Raw genomic sequence first — 17,592 nt, forward strand, 5'->3', positions numbered from 1 at the left:
ATTTCCGGGCTTGGGCCAGCCCGAGCATGCCTATGGGTCGGGCCTGGGCTGAAAATTTAGGCCCGATGACTGTGACGGACCGAGCCTGGGCTTGAGAAATGCATGAAATAGGGAAGAGGCCCGGCCCAAGGCCTAGCCCGAGGCCCGACGCCTGACGGGGCTTTCGCAGTAATGGGCCGGGCTTGGGCCTAAAAGTTAGGCCCGATGGTCGGGTCGGGTCAGGTCTAGGCCTGGGTTTTTTGCGGCTTTGTTAGGCCCGGCCCGAAGAATGCACAGGTATAGCGACGACCCATAGCTATTTAATACAAGTGATTTAGAGCATCTCCACTCGTTCTTTCCATACGGTATCCAACACAACTATTTTAGGGACCGTATGAGAGGTGTTGGCCTAAAATGATAAATGGGGACATGTCGACGCTCAGCCGCGCACCTCATATGATGTCCCCAATACAATTTCATATATAATTTAAATAAACAACAAATAAATTATGATAATTTATTACAACTTATACAAATATTGGACATAATTCAACAAGCTCAACATAGCACACACATAATTTAGGTTCATCAAACCACACAAATTAAAAAAATTAAATCACAATGGCAAAGAAATAAACATACTAGATGCCGTCTTTGAGAATCCACAAATGCTCCACCAGATCATCTTCATCTTGCAGTTGGTGATGAGTGTTGAAGTCTCAGACTTCTTGACGTCTGGGAGAAAAGCAGCAAATGCGGGAGACACATTGTGATCAACATCTGCAAGAGGACACATCCGTTCATATGGTTAAGTGTCAAACACTGGAAATTTCCGCTCTCTCTCGATGATCATGTTTTGCAGTATGACACAACATATCATGACCTCCCACATCTGCTCTTTGGACCATGTAAGAGCAGGGTATCAGACAATGGCAAAGCGAGATTGCATCACCCCAAATGCCCTTTCCACATCCTTTCTGGCAGCCTCCCGGATTTGAGCAAACCAAGCTTTCTTCCTTCCAGGTACATGGTTCGAGATTGTCTTCACAAATGTGACCATCTTGGATAGATGCTATCTACAAGATAGTAGCCCTTGTCATATTGGTGGCCATTGATCTTAAACTGCACCGGAGGAGCATTGCCTTCGACAAGCTTCTGGAACACGTCGGAGCACTGCAGCACATTGATATCATTGTGTGATCCTGCCATGCCGAAGAACACATGCCAAATCCGCAGGTCCCGGGTCAGCCCATCGCTCAAGCACCACACTGCATGCACCCTTGTGTCCCTTATACATGCCATGTTGTGCAAATGGACAGTTCTTTCATGCCAGTGCATAAAATCGATGCTGCCAAGCATCCCAGGAAAACTTCTCTCTGCATTTTGTGCCAATACCCAAGCTCTGTCTGCCGCATTGGGTGTGCGCGGATAGGTCTTTTCAAACACCTCCACAATAGCCCTGTAGAATCTATACATGCAATCAATGGTCGTGGACTCTGCCATGCGCAGATAGTCATCATGTGTATCACCTGTAATTCCATAGGCAAGCATCCGAAGAGCCACTGTGCATTTCTGAATTATCGAGAAACCAAGTTCGCCGACAGCATCTCTATTCAATTTGAAGTAGTCGATCTCCCTCAAATTCTCGACTCTATTTAGGAAGAGCTTCCTACTCATCCGAAAACAACATAGGAATACGGTATCGCCGTGCAATGGATCATTCGTGAAGTAGTCGGCGTAGAGCATGCGGTAGCCTTCCATCTTCTGCCTTGGCTTGCTCTTGCGACGCCCCGACGCAAAGACACCAATGGTCGGTTTGTCCTCCTCGGCGATCATGGCCAAGAGGGAGATGAGGATCGCCAGATGTTCGTCGTCTCCAGCGGCGTCCCTGGTAGCAGCCGCGACAGCGAGCTCCTCGTCCATGAGCGCGGCCATGACATCCTCATCGTGCGAGTCCATTGCATTGGCAAATAGCCGAACACCTCGCGTGCAAGGTGAGAGCGCGGTGGGGATGGAGATAGGAGTGGTGGCGGGAAAGGGTGGACGGCGATGGTGGGAAAGACCGACGAGGTGGCGAGGGTTGCAGCAGATTGTATGCGGTGGTGGAGTGGGTTCCTACCGACAGCAATGGACCGTCGGTGCGAAGCATGGTTGCGGCGGCGATAGTGGTCACGAGGCATTATTTTTGAACTCATATCGGCACGTCTTAAAAATAGCCAACATGTTTTATGTCCTAATAAAATTGTTGGCAATTCCCCACAGGCCCCCTTCAGACGAGGTTTGAATTGGGGCGCCGGCACCTGGTGACACGTCGGATTTTGTCCGCGGGCCCCGCTTGATAGTCACTAGCCCCAAAACCCTACTTATATTCCCCAATTTCCTTCCACTCTCGTTGGCTGCTTCATTTCTCCCGCCCTGCTATCTATCTCCCACCCTCCTCTCCAGCGCATGTTTCGGCGTCACCGTTTCCGACATGCCCCGAGGAAGAAGGCGGTTGCGAAGGGGTCGGCGAAGCCACGCAAGGTTACATTGAAGGACAATCCAGCGTCGATGTTGGTGGAGGAGTGGGCTGCCCCACTACTTCGTCGTGATGGCGAACCGAAAAATGTGTCGCGATGCCGCCAGTTGATCAAGGCCGCGGCGCAAGTATGCCTCAGCCTCGATGGGACGCAACAGTCTGAAGCTGGGAGCAGGTACTAGGCCACACTACCTTTGTCAATGTAATTGTGGATCCAATTACACCATTTAGGGTCAAATCCTTTCATCCTTAATGCATGTTGCAAAAAAATCCTATTCACCCTATCATATGCCTTTCTAAAATTAATTTTAAAGAAAATCGCATCTACCTTTTTCTATGAATTTCATGGATGGTCGCATAGAGTATAACACACCTTCAAGTATGTGTCTACCCGGCATGACAACCGTTTGAGTCGGTTATATCACATTATCAACAATATTAGCTATTCGGTTTGTCCCAACTTTAATGAACACTTTAAAGCTTACATTTAAAAGACCTATGGATAGTACTGCTGAATTTGAATAGCATTCTCTTTCACAGGAAGTAGTAGAATCATCACAAAGTTCTAATGGAAAAGAGGTAGCTCCCCTCTTTGGTAGAACTCAGCAGGAACCGATCCAGTCCTGGAGCTTTGCTTTTTGTTCATTTGCATTATGGCATCATAAACCTCTTTATCTGAAAATCATCTATCAAAATTGCATTTTCTTCCGTATAAATCTATTTTATATCCCGTGTCATGAATTTTATCATGGTGCAATTACTGGGTATAGGTGGGCCGAATAGGTTCTTTTAGTACTCAGATATGTAAGTTTTGAAATTTTCTTGGCCAACAATAGTTCCTTCCTCTTGTCTAATTGGAAGATTTTTTTTCCTCGTTGCAATTAAGTGAAATTATTTTGTGTTATCTCCCCCTTATCTTTTAAATCCACAACACCTAATCCCCCTTATCTTTTGGCTTGCATACCACTTCCCAAGCGGCTAGGGAAATGTTTCTCTTATTCAGGTCTTTGTTTCTCCATAAACAATACCTTTTGTATTTATCTTCTTGCTCCAACAGCCCAACATATATTGTGAGAGAACTTACAAAGAAAGTTGGTAAAGAGGACAGAACATAGTTTTTTACAAACCATGCAGGAGAAATGCATGTATATATATATATATACTAAAGATAAAGAAGAAGAAGAAGACCGATTAGAGTACATAAATGGCAGACATGTCTTATATGGCAATGAAGAGGTTCTTCTTTTCACACGGATCTTTCTCTAGGGATGTGTTGGAAATTCGTTCATGGGAGGATAAATGGCTAGGTAATGCCACGCTACGAGAAAAATATCCGGCGTTGTATAATATTGTGCGTCACAAAGGCGACACTCTCTCTAAGGTGTTGGAAACTTTCCCACTGAACGTGGTGTTCAGAAGAAGTCTCATTGGACCTAGACAAGAATCATGGAATGACTTGTTGCAACATCTAGATTCGGTACATCTAATGCAGGGGTCTGATGAGTTTCATTGGAATCTTACTAGGAGTGGTTCATTCTCGGTGGCTTGCATGTGCAATGCTTTAATCCAACCTAATATTCCTGTCAATAATAATTCAAAATTTGGAAGATGAAGATACCTCTTAAAACAAAGGTGTTTGTGTGGTATCTTTGTCGTAGTGTGATTCTCACCAAGGATAAGCCAAACACAATTGGCATGGAAGTAAAAAAGTGTGTTTTTTGTCATCATGACGAGACCATAAAACACTTATTCTTCCAGTGTAATTTGCTAGATCTATATGGTTAGCCATCCAGATAGGTTCTACGTACCTTGTACCCACCACGTCGTGTTGTGAATATTTTTGGTAACTGGCTCAATGGTGTGAATACCAGGTTTAAGCGTCTTATTAGGATGAGAGGGATTGTCATTATTTGATCGATATGGCTATGTAGAAATGACAAGGTTTGTAACAATGCATATTCTTCTCTTACGCAGGTTATCTACCGGTGCACAGCTACACTCCGTTTATGGTTTCCTCTACAGCGAGTGGAGCATCGCAGCCTCTTTACGGATGTATCTACACGATTGAAGGATACAACGAGGGATTTTTTTCAAACATGGGTGCAGCATGACTTCCGACTGGGCCCTCCTGCTTAATTTTTTTTCTTTCACTTCATTCATTTTCGAGTACTTTGTCGAGAACTTTGTTGGTTTTTTAGTTATTGTTATCACCAGATTTTGGCCAAATCAGGAGGTGGGCTGCGATCAGGATGGGCTTGGAAGATTACACGTGGAAGATCTCTGAAGCGGCCTTGCGCGGGGAATTTGGGCTAGATTGCCCGTGTATCTTTAGTTATGGTAGATTGTATCTAGATTAAAAGTTAGAGTTTATCTCGTGCACGGTTTAGTGCACGCCCACATTAGAAAGTCCCCTGGACTATAAATATGTACCTAGGGTTTATGGAATAAACAACAACACAACGTTCACCCCAAAACAAACCAATCTCGGCGCATCGCCAACTCCTTCGTCTCGAGGGTTTCAATCGGGTAGCGACATGTCTGCCTAGATCGCATCTTGCGATCTAGGGCAAGCACAAGCTCCACGTTGTTCATGCGTTGCCCGTACTGAAGCGTCTTTGATGGCGGGCAACGTAGTTATCATAGATGTGTTAGGGTTAGCATAGTTCTTCGTATAAACATGCTTACGTAGTGCAACCCTTGCATGTCTAGCCGCCCTCACACCTATCTCAGGTGTGGGGGCGGCACCCCGCTTGTTCATTATTTAGTAGATCTGATCCGTTACGGCTGCTCCTTGCTCGCAAGGATTAGTTTAATATCTGCAATAGTTAGGCCTTACAAAGGGGGAGGATCCAAGTGGCACGTAGGGTGGCGTTCGCAAGTCCTAAACAGGATGTTCCGAGGATCAACATCATGTTGGTTGTTTGGCCTTGTTTAGGATCGGCTTACGAGCACCGTGCGTGGCCGCGAGGCCCAACTCCGGAGTAGGATGATCCGATTATGCGGTGAAAACCCTAAATCGTCGTAGATCTCATTAGCTTTATCTTGATCAAGCAGGATCACCAAGTATTCGTGCACCCCGCACGAATCATGGGTGGATCGGCTCTTTGAGCCGATTCACGAGATAACCCGAGAGCCGATCGAGGCTCTTATTTAATGTTTACGTGTATGCCATGCGGGAACTAAGCGAGGCATCCCCCATCACCTTCCCGACCGGGCATAGGTCAGGTGGCACGCCCTTGCACTTCGCATCGCCGCGTGTGACCAGAAGAGCATTGCGGGCCGTCGCTCGGAGGGGTCTCGACCAGCCGCAGCTCTAGGCTCTTCCCGGCTCTACCGTGTTGACAGGCCGCCGCCGCGCCGGTGGGTTTTGGCAGTCAACACATTCTGGCACGCACCGGTGGGACGATCGTCTACATCAACCACATCGCCATCTACATCCGAGATGGCGGCGGACGGCACGCCGGTCACCTACGAGGAGCTACCGCCGAGCTCAAGAAGAAACATGACGAGATCAAGGTCACCCTCGAAGCCGACCTCATCGGCTCTTTTCGCAGAACCCGCACCCATGGCATCGATGGAAGGGGTTCTCACCGGAAGGTGCACTCGATGGGATAGATCTCTCTGCCCCGTCGGAGGAACGCACCAGGGGCCTACGGCAGGAGATCAACTACTTGGTGGCTCACTCGCTACACCGCCACTCTGAAAACTTGGTCAACGTGTTGGAGCGTCTCGCCTCGCGCGTGATCCAGGAGATCATGAGCCACCGCACTCCCCGTCGGACCAGCTCTCGGGACGCATCAAGGAGAGTTGCCACCCAGCCCCGTCCACCGCTGCCATATGCGTTGGCAGCACCAGCTGAAGTGCCGGCCACACCGGCATTCGTCGTCTACAAGATCGGTGGTGACCCTAGTGACTACCGGCTCTTGGCCGAGGCGCCCAAGGAGATCCCTCAAGGATACGCGTGCACGTATGTGCCGATTGTGGCAACTCGGCCACTCTCAAACCGGGCCACAACGTCGTGGACTCCGCGCAAACAGGAGGAACGTCGGCAACGCAGCTTGAGAAGCGTACGTGGCTAATTAAGTACGCCACCCCGACGAAACTCCCGAGCCCGGCTCCCGCAGCTTGGCTCGGAGCTGGAAAAGCAAACATGGTCGGCTAAGTACGCCACCCCGGCGAATCTTCGGAGTGCATCTCCCGCAGCCAAAGACACGGTGATCAGATCGGCACCATACCGAGAGACCAGTTCGGCATGGTGCCGAAAAGAAGGGCAATCGGCTATTCCAAGCCGTACCCCGACGAGTACGAGATGATCCCGCCGCCACCTAAATATCGGCTCCCCGACTTCTCCAAATTCAGTGGATCGGATGGCTCCAGCTCCATCGAGCACATCGGCCGATATTTGGCGCAACTAGGACCGGCTTCAGTTGTCGGATCAGCTACGCGTGAGGCTCTTTTCACGGTCCCTCACAGATCGGCTTTTGGATGGTATACCTCTTTGCCGACAGAACTCCATCCGAGCCTTGGAAGCAATTGGAAGAACAGTTCCATATGCAATATCATTCGGAAGCTTCCGAGAGTAGCATTGCCGATCTAGCACAACTACGTCAGAAGCGCGGAGAAACGGTGACAGAGTACATCCAGCGCTTCAGGAGTCTTAGGACCCGATGTTATTCGGTTCGTATAACTGAAAAGGAAGCAGTCGAGTTAGCGTAGCTGGCCTTGCAACACAGCTCAAGGACATGGCCTCCCAAGCAGATTATCCTCGTCGGCGCACATGGTTCGGAAACTATCAGCATATGAACAGCGCCACCTGCACTCGTACCAAGACAAATTCAAGCGTGCGTAGTCATGGTCGATACAGCAGGAAGGTGAAGTGCCTGCGGGAGACCAAGAAGTAGCAAGTGGTCGAGTGGACTCGGGAGGAATCCCCGTGTCCCGCAAATGGGTAAAGCCACCAGGGCCGCCTGTGGGATTTGATTTTGACGTGACCAAGACCGAACAAATCTTCGACCTCCCCGCTCAAGGAGAAACAATTGACGATTCCCGAAGGTCTCAAGTTCCCCACGGCGCAAGAGCTAAATGGAAAAACGTACTGCAAATTCCACAACTCGCTCTCCCATGCTACCAACGACTGCAGGGTGTGGCGTCAGCACATCCAAGCGGCGATAGAGAAGGGGCGTCTAATTTTCAACCAGTACGCCATGAAGGTAGACACCCAGCCCTTCCCCGCCGTTAACATGGTAGAAGTCATCTACCCTGAGGGTTGCCAGCCAGGTCCCACGTTCAGCATCAACATGGTAGGACCTGGGAACCACTCTGGCAAAGATGGAGATGAGGGCAGCTGCTCTCATAGCAAGGACACAGAGGAGGCCGCTCCACGCGATCGGCTCCATCATGATGGCAAGCGCTACGTCACAGAGGGAGAAGTGAAGAACATAAGATATCAACGACCTCTCTCGATCACCTCCTCAACAAATATGTGAGTCGCATGACCAACGCCGACGGTCCAACTATGATGATGAAGGAGATCGTCCGGCTAGAGAAGCCGAAGACATCGTTGGCGTGGATCGCGATGAGGAGGAGCACGAGCGCCGTGCCACGGACCGACTCAAGGGAGCAAGATGACAACGCCGGTACACCGGGACTGCCCTTTCTTCGTACACTCGCTGGGATTCAGGAATGAGCCGATTGCCCACAATCGGCAATTGCCCAGAATGCAACCAGAAGAAGAAGGAGGCAGCCAACGTGTCTGTGTTCAAGCGCCTAGGGCCTCTCCCACTACGAAGCGAACGCGCTGAGTCACCTCGTTGGGCAGATCTTGAGGATTCAGAAGACGAGGGACAAGAAGAAGAAGAAGACAGGTACCACCGTCCAAGGTGGTGCCCTGACGGACTCAGCCGTTCACAAAAACGCAGGGTTCAGCGGTTGCGCGGCCTGGAGGAAGCCGAAAGGTTATACCCGCATACGCTAAGGAAGGCACGGCCTGATCTGGCTGCGAAGGTTCAGCGAGCCCTGAACGAAGAGGGTCGTCCACGGAAAATGGAGTGGCGCCCCAAGCAAAGGAGAGCCGATGATGAAACATCGGCTGGCACAAACATGGTGCTTGTCTTGCCGACAGAGTTTAGTGCTCCACGATTATACGATGCACTCAAGGTGGACGACAGCAGGCGCATCAAGTCAGAGGTTGGGTTGGTTTTATCCAGCTTAACCGAGTAGCAAGATTAAAGCAATGAGCAAACCGGGTGAGGCTGATCCTTGTGATCGGCCCCAAAAATTTATGGAGGAACATTACGAAGCCTTCATCGAACAAGCAATGTGGAGGCCGATTCCAGCAATCGGCCAAAATTATCTTCTGCACATATTCTGTTTGTGGTCAGCAACGATCTACTGGGCAGCGGCCACGTCGGCGGATGAAAGTCGAGCATGAATCTTTGCGAAGCCGACGTACAAGTGCGGTGCTCACGACTAACCATGAAAGCCGATATCTGCAGTCATTTGGCAGATTCGGCTTGGGGGGCATATAGTCAGATGAACATGTGCAGGTAACACGTGCAGACATGCGTGTAGTGTAACATTGGGGGCCGATGAAGAAAAATCGGCCAAATAAAAAAAAAATTTCAGCCGATGCGGGGGCATCGACTTCAGAACTAAGAAGCGAAGCTAGACCGGCTGTTTATATGATCAAAGTTCACATCGATATCGACGGTCAGTGCAGGGGAGGAGCCGATTTGACCTGCAAGGCGCAAAGTAGGCTGAAGAAACTCGGGGGGCAGCTCACCCTGAAGGTTCTCTGCTTTGGAAGCCGATTTTGTTGAAATCGGCTAACTCTGCATAGGCGGCACATTCGGCTGATCCATTACTGTTCCCGCTTCGACTCAGACTCGGGGGGCAGCTGGCCTGGTGGCTGCTCTGTTTTTGGAAAGCCGATTGGAGGCGCATCGACTGGCCCTGCATTGTGATCTCCCCTGAATCAGGATAGGAGGCCGCCGGTTTTTGGACCGCCCTGTCGTTGCAAGAGAAGGAGAGGGGCTAGATTCTCAAAATAGCCGATGGGTAGTCATCGGCTAAGGGATTGCGAAAAATTATGGTCAGATACCAAATCGCAGCCTGAAAATGAGAAGTTCTTGGCCTACGGGCTGGTCGACATGAGAGTCCGGCTTCATGGGCGTCTTGACGGGTGGAAGGAATGAAATTGGGGCAATTGAAGGATGAATCAAAAGAACAATTTCATTAATTCAGAGGAGCGGCTTTACAAGAAAGAGCCGATGGCTCTCAAAAGAGGGATCTAGTGCCTAGCGTACTGCTACTGCTAGTCCTATTCGACTAGTCGTCGCTGTCCTCGTCGTTACCACCGTCGATGTCGTCGGCGCTGCTCCCAGGGAGCTCCTCGTCGCTGCCACCCCAGCCCGTGGCCGGAGCCTCTTCCTCCTCGTCATCGTCATCGTCTTCGCTGTCCGCCCAGGAGTGGAAGCGCTTGGTTGGCGGGTACCCGGCGGAAGAGGAAGATTCATCTTCCTCCTCCTCTTCTTCTTCTTCATCGTCATCTTCATCCTCGCTGTCCGCCCACATGCGGGAGCGCTTCTTCGGCAGGAGCTTAGCGAAGGGGAAGGTCTTGGCCTTCGCTACTTCTCCTTCTTTCTTCTCGTTATCAGAGGAGAGGGGGTTCACCTCGGAATGAGGCTTGTCCTCGTTCTTCTTCGGCGAGAATGGGGGGAAGAGGTTTGAGAAGGAGGAGGAAGAGGAAGACATAGTTGGGGGAGAAGAGGGTTTTTTGGCTGCCGATGGCTGGAACGGAGGAAGGGGATGAAGAAAGCTAATTGATCGGCACAGTTAAATAATGAGGAGCCTGGTGGAAGTTTATTGTCATTACAGTTTCCAAGGAGATGACGCCAGAGCTATCGAAGTTTGCAGAGAAGCTGAGGAGACGGGGCATAATGATAACGGATACTGCAACAGCTCTGCTCTGCCACGACATGACCCGACGAAGGAAAGCATAATGATTTTGGAAAAATTATTTCCAAAACCAGGGGGGCATGTGTTATCACTAGATTTTGGCCAAATCAGGAGGTGGGCTGCGATCAGGATGGGCTTGGAAGATTACACGTGGAAGATCTCTGAAGCGGCCTTGCGCGGGGAATTTGGGCTAGATTGCCCGTGTATCTTTAGTTATGGTAGATTGTATCTAGATTAAAAGTTAGAGTTTATCTCGTGCACGGTTTAGTGCACGCCCACATTAGAAAGTCCCCGGACTATAAATATGTACCTAGGGTTTATGGAATAAACAACAACACAACGTTCACCCCAAAACAAACCAATCTCGGCGCATCGCCAACTCCTTCGTCTCGAGGGTTTCAATCAGGTAAGCGACATGCTGCCTAGATCGCATCTTGCGATCTAGGCAGCACAAGCTCCACGTTGTTCATGCGTTGCCCGTATCGAAGCGTCTTTGATGGCGGGCAACGTAGTTATCATAGATGTGTTAGGGTTAGCATAGTTCTTCGTATAAACATGCTTACGTAGTGCAACCCTTGCATGTCTAGCCGCCCTCACACCTATCTCAGGTGTGGGGGCGGCACCCTGCTTGTTCATTATTTAGTAGATCTGATCCGTTACGGTTGCTCCTTGCTCTGCAAGGATTAGTTTAATATCTGCAATAGTTAGGCCTTACAAAGGGGGGGAGGATCCAGTGGCACGTAGGGTGGCGTTCGCAAGTCCTAAACAGGATGTTCCGAGGATCAACATCATGTTGGTTGTTTGGCCTTGTTTAGGATCGGCTTACGAGCACCGTGCGTGGCCGCGAGGCCCAACTCGGAGTAGGATGATCCGATTATGCGGTGAAAACCCTAAATCGTCGTAGATCTCATTAGCTTTATCTTGATCAAGCAGGATCACCAAGTATTCGTGCACCCCGCACGAATCATGGGTGGATCGGCTCTTTGAGCCGATTCACAGGATAACCTGAGAGCCGATCGAGGCTCTTATTTAATGTTTACGTGTATGCCATGCAGGAACTAAGCGAGGCATCCCCCATCACCTTCCTGACCAGGTATAGGTCAGGTGGCACGCCCTTGCACTTCGCATCGCCGCGTGTGACCAGAAGAGCATTGCGGGCCGTCGCTCGGAGGGGTCTCAGCCAGCCGCAGCTCTAGGCTCTTCCCGGCTCTACCGTGTTGACAGGCCGCTGCCCGCCGGTGGGTTTTGGCAGTCAACAGTTATAATGACTCTAGCTATGTGCATCTAACTATGCAGATACCGGATATATTGCTTCTAAAGTAATAAAATGCCTATTATCAAAAAAATGGTAGGCTTAAAGGGGATGACCAAATAAAAAACAAACTACCGCCTATAAGCTCTAGCGGCAGACAACGGATGACCCTAAATAGCGGTCAGCCGCTAGCTTCTCTTGGTGTCATAATGGAAGCGTAAACATATTTGTATCATAAAATAATTTGGTAAAGACATACGTAAACATGTCCCAAACTGTAAAAGAAACCAGAAAAGTTATCCACCCTCCGCGGATTATTTATCAAAGGTAAAAAAAAGTAAGAAGTAACTAATCCTAAAAGTTAATTTTATTTGACTAATTTTTTAGGTCATAATTTATCAACACTCTGCCTCATTATTTATCAACGGTAAACGTGAATAATGACCGATCTAAAAGCTAATTTCATTTTCAATATTTTGACGAAGTTTTTAGCTTCCAATTTATCAACGGTAATGTGAACAATTATGTACTCGAAAAGCTAATTTTATTTTGAATCTTTTTGTGACTCTCTTCAGCTTACAATTTATCAACCCTCTGCCCCTTTATTTATCAATAATAATGGGAAAAAATAGTGACCCGAAAAGGTAAATAAATTTCGAATACTTTAATAATTTTATTAGCTCACAATTAATCTACCCTCCACCCCGTTATTTATCAACAACAAATGTAAACAATTACCTAACCCAAAAGCTAATTTCATTTTAAATATTTTAGCGACTTTTGTAGCTCAAAGTTTATCAAACCTTTGTCCCGTTATATATCAACAATAACTATAAATAGTTACTGACCCAAAAAGCTAATTATATTTTGAATATTTTGGAATTTTTAGCTCACTCTGCCCCATTATTTATCAACAGTACATACGAAAAGTTATCGATCCAAAAATCCAATTTCATTTAGTGTATTTGGGGGATTTTCTTAGCTCATAATTTATCAAACCATCTCTCTGTTATTTATCAACGGTAAATATGAAAAGTTACCTATCCGAGAAGCTAATTTTATTTTCAACATTTTGGCAATCTTTTTGCTCAAAATTTATCAACCCTCTGCCCCATTATTTATCAATGGTAAATCTGAAAAGTTACCAACCTGAAAAAGCAAATTTAAATTCGAATATTTTGTGTACATTTTAGCTCATAATTTATCAAACCATATGCCTTTTATTTATCAACGGTAAATTTGAAGAATTACCCACCCTAGAAGAAAATTTTATTGTCAATATTTTGGCAACATTTTAACCCTCTGGTAATGTGAAAGTTACACACCCAAAAAGCCAATTTTGTTTAGAATATTGTGGGTACTTTTTTAGCTCATAATTTATCAAACCATCTACCCGTTATTTATCAATGGTAAATATGAAAATTTACCAACCCAAAACGGTAATTTTATTTAGATTTTTTTGGGGATTTGTTAGCTCATAAGTTATCAACCCTCTATATTTTTCATCAACGCTAAAATATGAATAGTTACCAACTCCAAATTGTCAAACATATGCTAGTTATTTCCCCAAGAACATGAGAAACAACTTTGATGAAAACAATACTTAATATGAGTAGCAAGTGGTATTTCATTTGAGTTGCAAGTGATGTTCCCACCCGTTATTCCCCACCCCCCCTAAAAAACCACTAGCCAGATAAAGGGAATTATTAAAGTTGATCTAAAATTAAAGGGGGAAGAATGCAATATAACAAAACGACAAAAACAGGAAGGGAGCGCTTCACGCCGATGCTTCGCGCGACAGGAGTGACCGCAGGCGCCGGTCGACTGCCAAAGAGGGAATTCGGCAGACAACCAGTCTATATGTTAGTCTATATGTTGGGAATCAGGTAGCGGACTTTACTTGCTACATCCCACATTTCACCATCAGTTTTGATCTTCTCAGTAAGAATGTCAATAGGCTTGTAGATATTACCAAAGACTCTTCCATTTCTTTCTCGCCGGCCAGATGCTCCACATGATCAATATGACTAGAGTGTTGAGCCTTGCACAAGTCATGCCCTGCAGCCTTGAGCTATTCAAACGCCACCATTCATGTAAGGATAGACCCACCATTGATGTGGTCTGGGGTAAGAGCATCTCCAGCCGCGTCCCCCAAAGCGACTCTCAAACAGCGTCGGATTTAGCGTTTGGGGGACACGTTTTCTTCGTGCCGCGTTTGGAGGACGTCGCTCCCCAGCCGCGTCCCCTAAACGCGGTCCTAAACTTTTTTTGATAGGATTTTCGAAAACACAACCATTTTATTAGACATAGCATACAAACAGATATGTTTGCCAAAATTGTTTTTCAAATTAAAATACAACAAACAATAAAACAACTAAACAAATATAATAAGTGAGGCTAGATCAAGGCGCCGTGGCATTTGCTGCTAATCCTTTGACCCCCCACATATGCTCAACGAAATCATTTTGAAGTTGCTCGTGAATATTGTTGTCACGGATCTCTGCGTGCATGGCGAGGAAATCAGCAAAATCTGCAGGCACATCGTGATCAACCTCCGCAAGAGAGCCCTGACACTTATAGGGACCAACATGTCTCCTCACCTGATTCTTGCGTTCATCCTCGATGATCATATTGTGCATGATCACACAAGCCTGCATCACCTCCCACATTTGATCGCGAGACCAGCTTCGAGCATGGTTCCAGACAATTGCAAATTGAGCTTGAAGCACACCAAATTCCCGCTCAACATCCTTCCTACAAGCCTCCTATCGCGAAGCAAAGTGGCAATTATTCTGACCTGATGGAGCAGGGATTGTTTTGACAAAAGTGGCCCATTTTGGATATATACCATCGGCTAGATAATATCCTTTTGTATATTGGTGGCCATTGATCTCATAGTTGCATGGTGGAGCATGACCTTCCACTAGTTTGCTGAACACCGGAGACCGCTACAACACGTTGATGTCATTGTGTGATCCCACCATCTCAAAGAAAGAATGCCAAATCCACATGTCATAATCTTTCACTGCTTTAAGCACCACACTGCAATATCCATGACGCCCTTTGTATATACCTTGCCAGGCAAACGGGCAGTTCTTTCATGACCAGTGCATGCAATCGATGCTTCCAAGCATCCTAGGTAGCACTGACAAGGTATTAACTTGTCAATGCCTACAAGTAGTAGACTAGGGTTTCGTTGGATGTAGAGGGCAAGTAGATCTCGAAGGTTTCAGCCGAAAAGTACTCGACGATGTAAAAGCTAGGGTTTGTGAAACAATGATTCGATCCTTTCTTTGTCCCTCGACTCCCCCTTATATAGGAGGTGGAGCTGAGGGATTCGTGATACACAGGTTTACAGAGTCCGGGAGAGTTTCTAACCCGTCCCGCAAGATTACAAATAACTTTTCCTATTACAACTCTAGCTTTCCTTAATAGTATCTTGGGCTTCCGAATCTCCTTATCCTTCGGGTCGTGGGCCTTCAGTAAACCCCGGGTACCTTCTTCGGCAGGCCCATTGTGGATGCCTATGTCAGTAGCCCCCGAGATTTTGTTTGAATCGTAGAATCAAGGAAAATCTCCACCTTATATTTATTCGATAACTTTTAACTTTACCACATATCTTTGCATACGAATTTCTATATTGTACAGGGATAATGGTAGTTGGGGCTAGTTCATCTGACGGATCAGGTACTAGTTAACTGCTCTAGTGGCAATCCGCAAAAACCTACTTCAAGATCACGTCCCTGGATAGGATCTCGGGATACTGGTATAAACTCCGACATGTGCCGCTTAAGGTCTTACCATTCTGTCGAGTCCCAGTCATATTTATCGGGTACCTAACGCGTCCGTTAGGATTTTTCTTCGTATCTGTTGATACGGAAAAAAGTAGCAAACCGACGTCAGAGACGGCGTCACGCCACACAGAACGGATCCGGGGTCTTACCTTCGCAAAGTTTTGCGGCATTCAGAAATTATTCGCAACTTTGGCGTTCTGAGAATATATTGTCGAGTGCTTATTCGGCTGTTGGAATAGCACATTTTATCGAGTGATGACGCGTAAAGCACACGCCCGTTGGGAGCTGATACGTCTCCGACGTATCGATAATTTCTTATGTTCCATGCCACATTATTGATGATATCTACATGTTTTATGCATACTTTATGTCATATTTATGCATTTTCCGGCACTAACCTATTGACGAGATGCCGAAGAGCCGATTCTTTGTTTTCGCTGTTTTTGGTTTCAGAAATCCTAGTAAGGAAATATTCTCGGAATTGGACGAAATCAACGCCCAGGGTCCTATTTTTCCACGAAGCTTCCAGAAGACCGGAGGACTTACGAAGTGGGACCACGAGGCGGCCACACACTAGGGTGGCGCGGCCTGGGCCTTGGCCGCGCCGGCCTGTTGTGTGGGGCCCTCGTGTGGCCCACTGACCTGCCCTTCCGCCTACTTAAAGTCTTCGTCGCGAAACCCCCAGTACCGAGAGCCACGTTACGGAAAACCTTACAGAGACGCCGCCGCCGCCAATCCCATCTCGGGGGATTCAGGAGATCGCCTCCGGCACCTCGCCGAGAGGGGAATCATCTCCCGGAGGACTCTTCACCGCCATGGTCGGCTCCGGAGTGATGAGTGAGTAGTTCACCCTGGACTATGGGTCCATAGCGGTAGCTAGATGGTCGTCTTCTCCTTATGTGCTTCATTGTCGGATCTTGTGAGCTGCCTAACATGATCAAGATCATCTATCCGTAATGCTATATGTTGTGTTTGTCGGGATCCGATGGATAGAGAATACTATGTTATGTTGATTATCAATCTATTACCTATGTGTTGTTTATGATCTTGCATGCTCTCCGTTATTAGTAGAGGCTCTGGCCAAGTTTTTACTCTTAACTCCAAGAGGGAGTATTTATGCTCGATAGTGGGTTCATGCCTCCATTAAATGCAGGACGATGGACAGAAAGTTCTAAGGTTGTGGATGTGCTGTTGCCACTAGGGATAAAACATTGATGCTATGTCCGAGGATGTAGTTATTGATTACATTACGCACCATACTTAATGCAATTGTACTGTTGTTTGCAACTTAATATCTGGAAGGGTTCGGATGATAACTCGAAGGTGGACTTTTTAGGCATAGATGCATGCTGGATAGCGGTCTATGTACTTTGTCGTAATGCCCAATTAAATCTCACTATACTCATTATATCATGTATGTGCATGGTCATGCCCTCTCTATTTGTCAATTGCCCAATCTGTAATTTGTTCACCCAACATGCTATTTATCTTATGGGAGAGACACCTCTAGTGAATCGTGGACCCCGGTCCATTCTTTTACATCGAATACAATCTACTCGCAATACTTGTTCTATCTGTTTTCGCAAACAATCATCATCCACACTATACATCTAATCCTTTGTTACGACAAGCCGGTGAGATTGACAACCTCATCTGTTTCGTTGGGGCAAAGTACTTTGGTTGTGTTGTGCAGGTTCCACGTTGGCGCCGGAATCCCTAGTGTTGCGCCGCACTACACTCCTCCGCCATCAACCTTCAACGTGCTTCTTGGCTCCTCCTGGTTCGATAAACATTGGTTTCTTTCTGAGGGGAAACTTGCTACTGTGCGCATCATACCTTCCTCTTGGGGTTCCCAACGGACGTGTTAATTATGCGCAATCAGGAACCCCAAGTGGAAGGTGTGATGCGTACAGTAGCAAGTTTCCCTCAGTAAGAAACCAAGGTTTATCGAACTAGTAGGAGTCAAGAAGCACGTTGAAGGTTGATGGCGGCGGAGTGTAGTGCGGCGCAACACCAGGGATTCCGGCGCCAACGTGGAACTCGCACAACACAATCACGTAACTTTGCCCCAACGTAATGCTTAGGTTGTCAAT

This window comes from Lolium rigidum, chromosome 3, assembly GCF_022539505.1.
Source record: "Lolium rigidum isolate FL_2022 chromosome 3, APGP_CSIRO_Lrig_0.1, whole genome shotgun sequence".
Classification (NCBI taxonomy): Eukaryota; Viridiplantae; Streptophyta; class Magnoliopsida; order Poales; family Poaceae; genus Lolium; species Lolium rigidum.